Consider the following 12,475-nt stretch of genomic DNA (forward strand, 5'->3'; position numbering starts at 1 on the left):
TGTTCTCGAAGGGGAGAAGCGCGCGCGGCACAGATGGTGGGCGACGGCGCGACGGCACAATCGCGCGTCAGCTGTCGAATGTTCGAGAAGGGGGAGAAGTGCAACGGCGCATGCGCGCGCGTCAGCTGCCGATGTTCTCGAAGCGCGACAGCGCATGCGCACGTGTAAGATGGAGAATGTACTCGAACGTTATCGAAGGGGAGAAGCGCGACGGCGCATGCACGCGCGTCAGCTGCCGATGTTCTCGAAGCGCGACGGCGCATGCGCGCATCATCATACAGCTGGCGAATGTTCGTGAAGAGGAGAAGCACACGTGGTGTGTAGAGGAGGAAGGATGCACAGATGGTGGAGGAGAGAAGCGCGCGCGGTGTGGAGAGGAGGAAGGGATGCACAGATGATGAAAGAAGGAGGAGGAAGCTTGCGGACGGCGCCGCACTACAAGCCTCGAGTATTAGATGCTCCGCATCTAAAACGGAACCCCGCCATTGAGAGTACATAAAATACCGTACGTTCTGACGTTTTGGTCACGTGTTGTGCCAACACGGTGAGTTTCAACTCGTGTGAGGTAATCGTCCCTCCTTATTTTTAAGGGCGAAGCTTTTTATAGCAGCACCCGTTCGTCCCTCGTAGCCGTTGTAGGAGTGTGTAATAAGTGTAACATTTTGACCATCAAGGTGGTGCTGGCGAGAGATTTCTTCTGTGCGTTGTTCAACAATAAACGATAGTGCACAAGGTACATGCCAATGGCTCCTAAGGGGGAATGAGAGACAGGAAAATTCGGCTTTTAGTTAACGCGCACGCTGCGAATTTTTTATTGTTCAAGAACGCACAGAAGACAAGAAAGGGTTGCTATGTTATACTCGCTGGGCGTAACCTCTTAGGTTTTAGAAAGGTTTAGCGAGCGTTGGGCCACAGTGCCATGAATACAGTGAACTTGTATATACCATGAACTCGAGGTGGTTAAAGGTGGGAAGTAGACACGAAGCGCAAGCCGTAAGAAAGTGTGCGTGTGCCTCCTCTCGTTCAGTCCTTGGAATGTCCGCTGGATGGCGGTGCTTCTATATGAGGAATATATAATGAAAAGATGCGAGATGGTGGTACTTGGAGTGTTGAATAGGTGGACGAACGGACACGCAGACAGATGTATGGACGGACGCACGGATGGCTGCACGGACGGATGGACGCATGGACGGACGCAGGAGCGGATGCATGGACGAAAGCAGGGACGGACGCACAGATGAACGTGCAAACGCACGAACAGATGCACGCACGGACGCGCGGATGGACGCAAGTGCGGCCACACAGACGCACGCATGGATGGACGGAAGCAAGAACGAATGGACGGATGGATGCTTCGCCCCACTATCCATAATTCACTCCGTGGATATGCTGCCATTTTTTTCCTTTCTCCATGACTTTGGCCTTATCTATGCATCTTCCAGCTATCATAGCGTCTGACTTCGGCGTTGTCTAACTGGCTTTAATAGAGTCGTGCTCGTAAGGCTAAAAGTTGTAAGCTTTAACAGAACCCTGCAACACTTTTTGAGCATGGTCAGAAAGCGCTGCTGATCGGTAGTAGAGGATACCGACAACACGCGTGCCAAATATTATAGCGCAGCACGCGGCCAGGAATTTACAATTATAGAAGTTAGCTAAAAATTGCTTTCTCTTCGGTCGACTAATCACGGAATATGCCTAAAAATTACACCCAGTAAGCCCATCTATTTGAACATGGTGCACTCGCTCACAACAGAGATCGCCGCGGGAGGCCGCTACTTGTCCACGCGTGCGCGCGCGATCACACTGACAAAGCCGCGCATACGGAGAAAAAAAAAGAAGAAGAAGTGCCGATGGTCACGAGGTGTGCGTGACGTTTTTCTCTGGCCCTCTCATCTCTCCCTGCTTAGCTTCCTGCGCTTTCGATGGGGCGAGAGAAGAGAGAATGCGATTGAAGCGTGTGACTAATCTTCGTAACTCCGCTCGTACTGGACGGACTCTTGAAATTTTGGCGGCGTTGAATTCGAGAGGCAATAAGCTCTTCCAGTGAATTCATTCCATGGTTACTTGAAAAAAAATTGCCCGCAGCTTCCCTCGGGGGAACACTGAGGAGGATGCGGAGCATATAATTGGTTAACGGGGTGTTAAAGTGCGACTTACTTGGGTCGATGGCTAAATTGGTTAACGTGGTTGTGAAATGGGGTGTTAAATTGCGACTTACTTGGGTCGATGGCTAAATTGGTTAACGTGGTTGTAGGAGGGGGTGTTAAATGAGTGAACACGTACACACGTATGCGAAAGGGTGGCGCTGGTCGAAGGGACGTCGATCATTGTGTTTGTGGATTCGTTGGAGTTCATTTCACCGCGACCTTGGACGTCGACGCGCCGTACAAACCAACCGACGAGCGGCAATTGAGCGAGCGCCGACCTTGAGTATATATATACAGCGCGACGGCGCATGCGCGCGCGTCAGCTGCCAATGTTCTCGAAGCGTGACGGCGCATGCGCGCTACATTATGCAGCTAGCGAATGTTTGTGAAGAGGAGAAGCGCACGCGGTGTGTAGAGGAGGAGGGCTGCACAGATGGTGGAGGAGTGAAGCGCGCTGTGTGTAGAGGAGGGAGGGATGCACAGATGGTGGAAGAAGAAGGAGGAAGCTTGCGGACGACGCCGCACTACAAGCCTCGAGTATTAGATGCTCCGCATCTAAAAAACGCACGTGCACTCAGGAGAAACCGAAAACGCGCACAGGAAGAGCACTCTGGCTATAACCGTTCAGAAAGGCCGGTCGATCGCAAAAAAAAATCACAGCATATCCACGGAGTGAATGATGATGAGTGCGGCGAAGTGTCCATCAGTCCATCCGTGTGTCCATCCGTCCGTGCTTCCGTCCGTCCATGCGCTTGTGCGTGCAACCGTCCATGCGTCCATCCGTCCATGCATCCGTCCAGGCGTCCGTCTGTCCACGCGTCCGTCTGTTCGTGCGTCTATAATCTGTCCGTCTTTCCGTCCATGCGTCCTGCCCCGCCACGGTGGTCTAGTGGCTATGGTACTCGTCTGCTGACCCGCATGTTACGGGGTTGAATCCCGGCCGTGGCGGCTGTATTTTTGATGGAGGCGAAAATGCTGTGAGCCCATGTGCTCATATGTGGGTGCACGTTAAAGAACCCCTGGTGGTCGAAACTGCCGAAACCCTCCTCTAAGGCCTCTCTCAAAATCATATGGTGGGTTAAGGATGTTAAACCCCACATATAATCATTATTTCGTTATGCCGCCCAAATAGCAGGGTGCTATTACCAGCTCCGGACTCGAACAACAGCTAAGGGCAGTTGAACGGGCCCACGACGCAGCTGAGAGACTTGGGTTTTGCGTTCTGATGTGGGAACGGCTCACAACGTACTTAAATGCGTTTCGAAGGCCCTAATAAATTCAGTCAGTCCATCCATCCATCCGTCCATCCATCCATCCATCCATCCATCCATCCATCCATCCATCCATCCATCCGTCCGCCCATCAGTCCATCCATCCATCCATCCATCCATCCATCCATCCATCCATCCATCCATCCATCCATCCATCCATCCGTCAGTCCATCCATCCATCCATCCATCCATCCATCCATCCATCCATCCATCCATCCATCCATCCATCCATCCATCCATCCATCCATCCATCCTTCCGTCCATCCATCCATCCATCCATCCATCCATCCATCCATCCATCCATCCATCCATCCATCCATCCATCCATCCATCCTTCCGTCCATCCTTCCGTCGATCCATCCATCCATCCATCCATCCATCCATCCATCCATCCATCCATCCATCCATCCATCCATCCATCCATCCATCCATCCATCCATCCATCCATCCATCCATCCATCCATCCATCCATCAGCCCATCCATCCATCCGCCCATCCGTTCCTTCATCCGTCCATCAGCCCATCCGTCCGTCTGCCCATCCATCCATCCATCCATCCATCCATCCATCCATCCATCCATCCATCCATCCATCCATCCATCCATCCATCCATCCATCCATCCATCCATCCATCCAACTTACGTTGTCGGTTCTTCATTACAAATGTCGCCTTTGAGAATGATTAAGTCCCGGTAAGAAAAACGGAGGACAGGGTTACAAAGAATTATTAATTAAGCACATTTAATCAACCGGTTTGTTAGAATGATTAATATAATCTAGTCATGATGGTTGAGCATACCGTGCCTTTACCAAACCCAAGCAGATAACGCCGAATAGAAAGAGAATATAACACAGAGCTACAAAAATTATTTCATCTCATAAGTACAAGACCACACATTTGTGTTCGTAACAAGAAAAAAGTTAATTATTGGTGGTAAGAGCTTTACGCATACGCACATTTGTTTTGCAGGGAAATGAATTTTTAACTTGCCGGTCATGTTCTGGGATGCAGTTCTATGGAAAGTCTAAAGAAAGAGATCCTGTCTTATCCATAATGGACGGGATGGGACTCGCAAGGATAATGCTAGATCGACCGAGCAGATGGCCCTCGCTCCTCTTACATCATTGGGTGCTGGACTGCAGTAAAAGAGAATGACAGAAACAGAAGCAAGATAAATGAGATTGCACGCAGGACAAGTTCCACCATGAGTGGCCCATTGAATCTGGTCACCAGCTGCCTCCAGGATACTCACTCATCTAGAGCCTGCCAGCTGCTGATAAGAGACTGGAAAGAACGCGACTAAAGCAACCTGTATTCTAAGCAAGCAATGAGCAGTTCGCTTTCATTCAAGCTCTGAATGGTGAATGGCACAGCAAAGGAAATAGACGTCGACATGCAAGAAAAAGTAATGAGAAAGGAAAGTACCAGCAAAAACAGAGATCAGCTAGCCTGGCTGCGTGCTTGCACGCTTAAGTCTTTTCGTCTCGTCTATCTATGTCTCACCAGTTTTACATGGTTGCTGTGACACACAGCACCCGTATCAGTTTATTTCTGATCTGTCACTTTACTATAGATGAAATCAGCAATGAAGACTCACTGCGAAAGTGCTGAAATAGAAAGCTGTTTTTCCTCTCGTGAAACGTGGTCGTTGTTTTGGGAAGGGCACTCAGATAAAGCATGGGAATATCGTATTTTTTATTTAGTGTAAAAACTTTGCCTGTTCGTTGACGTTGATAATCTGGGGCCTATAGCTTTGAAGGCAGTTATAGGAGCATCCGTACCAAATAACATTTCTGCTGCCTTGCGTTATTTACGTTTTCTTTATTCCTCGATACGAATCTCTAACGAGATTATGTTGTCTTTCTTTCTTTCTTTCTTTCTTTCTTTCTTTCTTTCTTTCTTTCTTTCTTTCTTTCTTTCTTTCTTTCTTTCTTTCTTTCTTTCTTTCTTTCTTTCTTTCTTTCTTTTCTTTTCTTTCTTTCTTTCTCTCTATCTTTTTTTCTTTATTTCTCTCTCTCTTTCTTTTTTCTTGCTTTATTTCTTTCCTTTTTTCCTTTTCTTTCTTTCTTTCTGTCTTTCTTTCTTTTCTTCTTTCTTTCTTTCTTTCTTTGTCTTCGCATCGCATTGAATTTTCTCGCTTTTTTGCCAGCAAGTGAATTGGGTACAATGAAAGGTGAAAAAAAAAAAACCCATTTCCGACCTTGCAGACCGTAAAAACACCCAACGTGAGAGAGAGAATAAAATGGGGGAAAAGCATGCAGGTTAACCAGAAAGTAGAGCTTGCGGTTTGCTACTTTGCACTAGGGAAAGGGAGAATAGAGAAGAAAGATGGGAAAGAAACCGAAGAGCAAAACAGATGTGCGAAAAAGAAAGAAAAAAAGTTAGCTGGAATTCTATAGCCTATTCAGTAGGCCACTACCACGTAGGAAGTTCAATAAGGATTTCACGGGAGTTTTTGCTGTTATTACAGCTTATTTCGCACCTTGTTCTCACACATTTGGTACGCTATCATCACTGAGAGTAGTGCCTGTGACGTGAAATAGGAAAGAGATTGTCCCTGTTTTCGTCGCTACTAATAAGCATGCTAGAACATCCAACATATAGCAGGCAACCGAGAAAATAGTTTTCGTGTCAACCTAACTTCCCTATTTTTTCTTCCGTGGACAGTGACATACAGGACACATTTTCTTGGGCTATCAGGGTCCTTGCTTCGTTCACAATGTTTTGAACTCTTTTTATACAAAGACACAAGCTTGTCAGTGTACACGTGGAGCTACTTGCTCTTGCGAAGCTGAGAACCTTCAAGTTTGACGAAAAAGGAAAACAAAAACTTCAACAAAACATTAACAAAACGAGTTTGTAATGTTGCCGTGGCTAATTGTGTTCTGACAAACAAAGAAGCTTTGACATAACAGCTCCACTCTTTTCAACTGCAAGGGAATAAGCGAGCATACAAATTGCGAGTTCTTAAGCAAGATTGCGAATACAATGAATTCGCCGCAAGGTAGTCCTGCCAAATATAAGCGACAGTGTTCGTGCTGGAGAATGATGAATAACGAGATAATTAAATGCTCCAGTCTCTTTAAGCACTTCTTGTAGTAGTCTTTCATAAGCGTATCCATTTCTTACTAAACTCTCGCGTTGCGCACAAAGTTTTTGAGCTTATGAGGTGTACTTCCGCATGGAGCAAGCTCTTATGTATAAGCAAGAACAAAATAAACCAGATGTCGCCCGTATGGATAAGGTGTGTTTCACGCCCTGCCGGTACAGAGCCGATCACATTAATGAACTCGGGGACAAGCAGGTGGCCGGGAATCCACAAAAAAATATTTCGTGGCGCATGATCACTTACAAACTGCTGCTCTTCTACGCCGACAGTAATAAAATCCACGTGTATCTTGCAGATTTTCTCGTCTGCATTTCCCTTCACACTCAAGGAGAGGTGCGCTACAACCTTACGATGTCCCCAGTGGAGATACCATGAAATATTTCTTGGCTCTTTGCTCCATTTCGCCAGTAAAGTGAAGAGGAGCAATAGCAGACGTGGCATGGTGGAACCATAACGAATGGCTCCGTGGGCCGATGCTCATGCCGGATTCAAATACGTGTTGGCTTTAAACCTTAATATGATCCCAATGGCCTAATCTGCAATACTAGGTTTCAAATCTGGGATTAGTATCATGAAGCTTCTGCTTCTTGACTCCACCTTGCCATTGAATGACTGCCTTTGATAATGTCATAAGATCTGTCTCGAATTGCTTTAAAGATATATATATATATATCATAAGACATTTCTATGAATGCTGGTCATTGAAACTACCTGTTTAAATATGTTCTTCAATAACTTTGGCAACTAAATTCACACATATGATAAACTTCTGAGAAAAAAAAAATGGCCCCGTATCTGCATGTTATTCTGCAAATGTCGTCGAAAGACGATAGTCTTGCGTCTGGAGAGATTGAACAAAACGTTTATTTCATGTTTTGCGCAAGAATATTGGTAAATGGTATTCTGGAGGCACTGCGTTAGAGTGCCTCGAGCGTGCAGCGGAGGCGAACGAGCGCACCAAGTCACGTCACACGTGAGACATGAGCGCTACCTGGCAGTTATCTTCGAAAACGAAACGTGCGGCTCTGAGGCGGGCGTGCGCGCCCGTCTCAGAGGTGACAAGGTGTAGAACGCTAGGCGACGGGTAAGTGCCACCACCATGTCGTGTTAGCATAGCGTTAGACTTTTGGTGCAAGCGTTGCATGGTCAGCGCCGCGTGATAAACGCTACGGTCCTTAGAATACCTTATGTATACCTTTTATAGCAAAAGACGCACATATAGAATATATACGTGTTGTTATGGTGCCTCAGATACGCACGATAATTGCTTTTTATTTGAAAATCGCAGAAGTATGAACGCCGAATCTTGAGCAATATTGGTGAGCGCTGCGCATGGGGTCGGCCGTTGGGGGTATCCCCTTGTGCCGTTGAAATGCCCGGTACCGTCAAGGGTGGACAAATGGACAAATGGACAGACAGAACAAAGTTTTTGCGTCGGAGGTACCCAAGAAAGACTATCGTCTTTCTTAAACAGAAAGTAAACGATTACCGCCTTGGTATTCACGTGACATCTAATAACAATGGTGAAGCTGATACAGCAGGCTAAGCCATTTGTTACAAGTTATGATCATCGTGCTGATCAGTAGGACTTGGTTCTTTTGAGCACACTTGAGTTGAGAGGCATAAAAAGAAGAAAAACAGAAACAAACCAGCAAATTAAGGGAAATATGTTTTCCTTCATAAGAGTGGTGAATGACTTGTCTGTGTCACTACAGTTGAATACTTCTGTCGTCTTTATTTGAGCCAGAAAGTGCAATGTTGTGAAAAGCTAGGTCACTCAACCCACCTAATCAGCGAGGATGTTCAGAGAACTGCATAAGTGCTCCGGCAGGAAAAAAAATGATGGCAAAGCTACTAGAGGAGATAGCTATACTAAACTAATAAAACGAGCATCGTCAAGCAAATGACAAAAAAAAAAGAGCCAGAGCGATGCAATTCATTTCTTTCTCTGAAGCCCTGAAAGCTGTTTTTTTACACCTTTTTCTGGGAGAAAATGCCCTGACACAGCATTTCAAGGCATCTTGTGTCTGACCGTGTCGATGACCAAGAGCATTAGTCTTGACGAGAGAGGGTCTGGAGACTTCGCATTTAACGTTCCAGAGTTCTAGAATTGCAAAACCTAGGGCTTTGACTACAGATTATAGTCCACTGTTTTTGTTGGGTGGAACCATTGCAGGGATTAAGAGTTCATGCCCATTCACTCTCTCCATTCCCCGTCTTCCCCTTGTAAATGAGCAAAATTTAACAAAAATCTGTTTTTTGTGTGAATTGTCACAGCGCTATTTAGAGAACACTTGTTCCGCCGACTTTTGCTCTTTCTCGTGCTGCTTGTTGCACGAAGGCCCCTAAAACCGTTTTCTCTATTTCAAGGTGTGACACCATAAAATACGCGTGTGAGCTTGCAGTCGCACAACACCTCCGAGAATTGATATACATACAGCATGTGCACAATATGAAACACCCTACTCGAATAAGGAGAGGTCATGTCGTCCATGACATGGACGGTTAATGACACTTGTTTCCTATTGCGAGTCAACTACGTGGCGGAGGAATGCGACAACATCAAGCTGCAAAACCGGTTACTTGTCAGTGTGAAGCTGGGATTTCTGAAGTGAACCTGGTTCCTGATTGCAAAGACGATCAAATTTGTAGCTGGTCAACAATTTTTAGGAGCTCGAGGAATACTTCATGCTTGGTCGATTTTTTTCTGAGGCGAGTACGATGAACGGTTTCAGGGCTTAAAATTTCCAGCTTGTGGTCTTTTTTACAATGGAACATCACAGGGGTATGCACCATCTGTACAATTCTGCTTGTCACGGTTATTAAAGTAGATGATTGAAACATGTGCCTACGTTGGTCACATGTCGAATGGTGCTCAGAGTTACAATTCATAATGCTTATAGGTCGCAAGTGGTCCCTGCAGTTGGCTGGGTGCCTTCGCTGATGATGTATTAAGCATTAGGACTGGCTTATATTTGATGGTAAAGTTCTAGTTAACAAATGTTTCCGAGTATAGGTCACGGAACAATACAATACGTAAACGTTTGTCGTCGTGTGTACCACAAAAATAAAAGAAGAAAATATTTGTTTAGACATCTTTGTTTGTGCTCAACTCCAGCACCTTCCCCCCCTCCCCCTAAACCTCGGCTCGGAAGAAACCCAAGGGAAACTTCCACGCTGTTTTAGAGAAAGAACCGTAGCTTGGGCTATTGGGTGATTTAGCATCGACATATTTGCAGAACATGAAATGAAGGATGACAGATGCGATGAATCAACGCAGGCGCTATGTTACATCCTGTAATCCGTCCTCGTTCATTTTGCGCTATGCAAATATGTCGATGTTTTACGTACACCATTTTGTCGTAGAGGCCTGCTTGGTCAGTTAACTGACCCGAAATGACTGGAAAGGTCATTGTTTATCTCATCTGTAAAAAATAAGAAAATAGCTGCATTTGTCCAATGTTTTTTTATTCTTCAACAATAATAATTTCTGGCTCGGAAAGCCTGCTTATTCTAAAGGAACTTTTCTTCCTCGAATTCAAACAAAAGACGCAAGCGCAAAAACAAAGAAAAACAGTGAATAGAGGTTCTACGAAAGAAACACGAGTTCTTACTTGTTTCTACTTTGCATACCCTTGTTGTCACGGACGCCACTGAAAGCTCTCATAGAAAAAAAAAACAAAAGCTTGGTTTGCCAAAGAGACCGTTGCACAACACCCTTCACTTGAAATATGTCGCTGCTCTAGATTCAGCGAGCTGCTGAAGCCTGATTCAACGCCGGGATTAGGAGACGCGGCTCAAGAAGTTGAGCTGCAGCGGGATGAGCGGGGAGACGCCGACATCCCAGCATATGCGCAACGATGGTCAAGTGAGTCCCTGTCAAAGAACTGGACCGGGTTACTGGGTCAACGGTAAATTTTAGGCGTTGGCGAATACCGAAATACTCTCAGGCATTTGGGTATTTGTTGACGTGAGTTTATTGATTTAAAATAGGAACATATTTCAAGATGCGTTCAAGGTTTGCCAAAGCGGCAGTGATACATCCTTGATGTTGCGAAAAAAAAAGAAAAACAAAACACGACTTAATAATCATGTCAAAACTAGCGCCCGTGATGACATCAAATTGAGGTCTGGTCTCAGAGAAACGGGCCAAGGCGTTTATTAAATTTGTTTAATCACAAATAAGAAGATAAGGAAAAAACAGGGAGGTCACTGGTGTTTTGACATGGTTTGATATTCTATTCGAGTGAAAGCAGCGTAAGGAATTAAAGAAAGAAAGAAAGAAGGAAAGAAAGAAAAACTGAAACAATGGAAGAATGAAAGCAAGCATGAAAAAAAGATGGGCGAAAGATGGAAAGAAAAAAGAAATGAATCAAAAAGAAAAGAAAGGAAAAGAAGTTGAAGAAAAGAAAGAAAGAAGGTTGAAAGAAACGGTGAAAGAAGAAAAGAAAAAAAGAATGAAAGGAAGAAAGAACAAAAGAAAGTAAGAAAGGCCCATTTAATGACCTTTTCAGTGCAACAGGCAATTTGCTTCCATCTTCATGCCCTCAATGCACACAATAATAATAATAATAATAATAATAATAATAATAATAATAATAATAATAATAATAATAATAATAATAATAATAATAATAATAATAATAATAATAATAATAATAATAATAATAATAATGATAATAATAATAATAATAATAATAATAATAACAATAATAATAATAATAATAATAATAATAATAATAATAATAATCAGTCTGACTACATCCACTGCAAGACAAGAGCCTCTGCCATGTTCCGCCAGTTAACTCAGTCCTTTTGCTCTGCTGCCAATTTATATCCGCAAACCTCTTAATCTCATCTGCCCACCTAACCTTCTGTGTCCTCCTAACCCGCTTGCTTTCTCTGGGAATGCAGTTAGTTACCCTTAATGACCAGCAGTTATCCGTTCTACGTGCTAGATGCCTGGCCCATTTCCATGTACTCTTCTTGATTTTAACTATGATATCCTTAACCCCCGTTTGTTCCCTAATTCACTCTGCTCTCTTCTTGTCTCTTAAGATTACATCTACCATTTGCCTTTCCATTGCTCGCCTGCGTCGTGCTCAATTTAACCTGAATCCTCTTTGTAAGTCTAGAAGAATAAGAAGACTAGAAGAATAAGAATGGGGTGGAGCACATTCGGCAAGCACTCTCAAATTATGACAGGTAGATTGCCACTATCACTCAAGGGGAAGGTATATAACAGCTGTATCTTGCCGGTACTTAGCTACGGAGCAGAAACCTGGAGACTTACAAAGAGGGTTCAGCACATACCTTATTTGGTTTCTTTTCGACACCAACGGCGCCACTAATAAGAACTGCTGACATTTATATAGTAAAGGTTGATGCTCTATCGCGTGAATACACGACCTCCGTGTTTGGCGTTGGAGACAGCCTGGCGTCACTGATGCCGAGAAAAGTGAGAGGTGGTCGGCAACGTTTAGAGGTAACTCCGGAGATCTTAGCCTAGTTTATCACCTGTCTTGCATCTCAAGGTTCCGGCTGATGGCTATGATGTATACAATGTAAAGAAGATTAAGTGATACAGCGATGTCAGGTTTACCTTTTTCTTTGATGCTGCACATTCACCACTTTGATTGATTGATATGTGGGGTTTAGCGTACCAAAACCACCATATGATTACGAAAGATGCCGCAGTGGAGGGCTCCGGAAATTTCGACTACCTGGGGTTCCTTAGCGTGCACCCAAATCTGAGAACACAGGCCTACAACATTTCCGCCTCCAACGGAACTGCAGCCGCCGCAGCCGGAATTCGATCCCGCGACCTGCGGGTCAGCAGCTGAGTACCTTAGCCACTAAACCACCGTGGCAGGGCCACATTTGGCACTTTCAGGTTGGGAACTGTACGCGATTTAACCATGGCGCATCACTGTTGAAAGTGGTGATGA

This window comes from Rhipicephalus microplus, chromosome 3 (assembly GCF_043290135.1).
Source record: "Rhipicephalus microplus isolate Deutch F79 chromosome 3, USDA_Rmic, whole genome shotgun sequence".
In the NCBI taxonomy this organism is placed as follows: Eukaryota; Metazoa; Arthropoda; class Arachnida; order Ixodida; family Ixodidae; genus Rhipicephalus; species Rhipicephalus microplus.